We start from the raw sequence: 3,499 nt of genomic DNA, 5'->3' as shown, positions 1-3,499 counted from the left end.
TTGTATATATATATATATATATATATATATATATATATGGGCATGATGATGATGATGGTAATCTTGAAGTTGAGGACACTACAGGCAAGAGAGATATGAATTGACAGGGAAAAGTGAAGCTACAATTGGAGCTTTTGATGACTTGACCGAGTTGCTTTTCTCCATAGAATATATATATATATATATGGGCATGATGATGATGATGGTAATCTTGAAGTTGAGGACACTACAGGCAAGAGAGATATGAATTGACAGGGAAAAGTGAAGCTACAATTGGAGCTTTTGATGACTTGACCGAGTTGCTTTTCTCCATAGAACTGTAACTATAATTATATGCAACTTTCTGCTCATCAGAAGTTGGAATAAAGCAGCTGAAAAGGACTGAGAAAAATGGCATCATATTTTTGTTTGCCTTAATTTCTTGTCGATACTAATAAATAAATAAATAAATAATTGTAGGGTAATTTGGAACGAGGAAAGACTAGTATACTTTTTGTGTTTAGATATTATTGTATTTATAGTACGGGTGATCAGAAGGAAATTAATTAGTTCAAATATTTGCTTGGTCACCAAGCAGGGTAAGACCGAGTCAAAGGTTTCTAATCAGCATGCAAGGTCATTCGTTTCTGTTGTTTCTTTGACCACACCCATTTGAAAAAGGAGTTCCTTGCCATCTAAGGAATATAATTTTCTTTTTTTTTTTTTTTTTGACTATATAAGTCTTTATGTATATAGAACAATTAAATTGTGGAAATTTCTTCTTCCTTTTTCGACTTCTTTCTTTTTAATTTTCAAATTTTTTTTTTGCTTAGAGCATTACTGGCGGCATATGCGGTATTATGCTACGGTTCTATATTTTATTTAAATAAATTATGACTTTAATAGTTACTCTAATATTTATCTAATGAAAGTATTAGAATTCACATCGAATGATAACGGGTCTATATTTTATGAACGTGTTCAATAAAATCCCACTGGAATCAAATAGGAATGTCCAGGGGAAACTTGGGTGCTATAGTGCTCTTTTGTCATTGATCTTCTCATAATTTATAATTTGCATAATTTCTTGAGTTTTTATTCATTTTATTTAATTTCAAATATTCCCTCTTTATTGATATTGTCTAAATAAAGTTAAAAGTATTATAATCTTCAGTAATTGTTAAACTAGTCTCTGAGAAAACGGCAATTTACTCTCTAATATATTATTTGCGCGATTTGTGCCCATGTGAAAATTCTCACCAACGTTATTTATCATCCATCAGCCATCGGTTGCCGGTGCCAGTCACTGGATTCCGACGCTAGTGCCGGCCGTTGTGAATTTGACTAAATGTGAGAAGAAGAAAGAATTAGAGGTATTTTTGGTTTTTTAATGGTGTTGGAAACGTATAAAGCTCAAGTTGCTTTTGTGCAACATTCAATGAATATAGTCTAATACATGAAACATTGTGTGTTTTAGTTGAACAAATTGAGTGTTATACACACATATAAACCATATAAAACGGACATATAACTAGAAAAGTTATATTGATTAGACTCTACGGCCGCCAAACTGAAGATTGTGTCACAGAGGCGAGAGAGAACATATGAATTAACAGGGAAATGTGAAACTAGAATCGGAGCTGGTGATGACTTGGCCGATCGAGTTGATTTTCTCCATAGAACTATAACTATACTTATATGCAACTTTCTGCTCATCAGAAGGTGGAATAATCATCTTCCAATGTTTTGCCACATACTATAATCGACCGGGATATGAATTGACCGGGAAGTGAGGAACGACAATAGGAGCTTTTGAAGACTCGGAAGACTTGCTCTTGGTTTTCTTCAAATCATTGGATGCCACTTTCTTTTCAGAAGTACCAGTACTTTTTCCATGATCATCCGACTCCCCAGACAACGATGACGAAGCCGCAAAGCAGTTGAAAAAGAAAGAGAAAATACCCATTGTAAGATCTTCTTTGTGTAATTTCTTGTTGATGATCAAAGTTGTACTATCAACCAATGTATTGTAATGAAGAGAGGAGAATTAGAGGAGTGAGTTATATTGACGATGTATACATAACGAGAAAGGAAATCATGAGATTCTATATTTATAGCCCAAGTAAACAATTGAGTTTTGCTTGGTGGGCAAGAACATTATCTTTTTTTACCACAAAATGTAGAATGTCTTTATGTTGTCCCATATAAGTCTTGTCCAAGTTAATTGGGGAGATGAATTTGCTACGTGGTCATATAATCTTTTTTTAATAATTATAAAACTATTTGAAGTAAATAAAAATTTATCGTGTAAATGTTTCATTCATGACTCGTAAAAAATCTTTATTTACGTTAGAAAAAATCTTTTCATCCATCGTAAAAAGTAAATTTATGTAGAGAAAAGATCTTTTTTCTAATTTAAATGAATCATTTATAAGGTAAACTGCTGTTTACTTTTTGGAATGGCGGGCCTCAAACTTGAACTACTATTGATTGTTACTACTCTTTCTTTTGGTAGGCCCTTTATTCGAAGGAATGGAGGGCCTTTTCTTTTTATAAGGTCGGCCCTTATCACATTCCTTCGGAATGGTGGGCCGTTAATACAAGTAGTATCGTCCCTTTATTCCATTCCTTCGGAATGGCGGGACGAGAGAGGAGGATAAGGTCGGACCTTACTCCATTCCTTCAGAATGGCGGTCCGAGGAAGAGGATAAGGTCGTCCCTTACTTCATTCCTTTGGAATGACGGGACGCTAAGGAAGGGGACCCTTCCCCTCCCCTGAACTCCCTCCCTATCCCCTTGCTTGTTCTTATCGTCCCTTTATTCCATTCCTTATTCGTTGTTCCACACTTTAAATCGTTCGGGGGTAGGTAAGGCCATGATCCGCAGAGGAACGGATCACTCATTCTTCCATTGGGGACAGGTGCACGAACGACAACTCCAAACGTCACACATCCGTCGCCTACCTACCGTTTAGGTGGCACCAGCGAGATCCAGCTAAGGTAAGGAACTTCGTGTCGCGGCTGCTCCACTCCGCCCCAGGTAGTTTTAAAATATACTATTTATTTAATTTTGTTTCAAAAGTCTACCATTTACTATTATAGTTTTAATTTTCTTAGTTCAAATATTTGCTTAGTCACCAAGCAGAGTAAGACCAAGTCAATATTGTTTCTGTTGAGGCTTCTAAGCAGCACGCAAGGTCACTCGCTTCAGCCGTTTTTTCTCACCACACGCATTTGAAAAAGGTCTTCCTTGCCATCTACGGAGTAGAATTTTCTTCATTCTTTTTGACTATAGGGGTTATGTATGTAGAACATCATTGGGTGTCTAACTTTGATGGGATAGAACACCCATTTGATAAAAGGTCTTCCTTGCCATATAAATTGTGGAGTTTTCTTCTTCCTTTTTCGACTTTTTTAGTTTTATAATTTTTCTTTCCTTGGACCATTACTAGCGGCTTATGCGGTATTATGCTACAGTTCTATATTTTATTTAAATAAAATATGCATGAGTATGATTTTAA

This window comes from Morus notabilis, unplaced genomic scaffold (genome assembly GCF_000414095.1).
Source record: "Morus notabilis unplaced genomic scaffold, ASM41409v2 Scaffold555, whole genome shotgun sequence".
NCBI classification, from domain to species: domain Eukaryota; kingdom Viridiplantae; phylum Streptophyta; class Magnoliopsida; order Rosales; family Moraceae; genus Morus; species Morus notabilis.
This window is presented reverse-complemented; position numbering follows the sequence as displayed.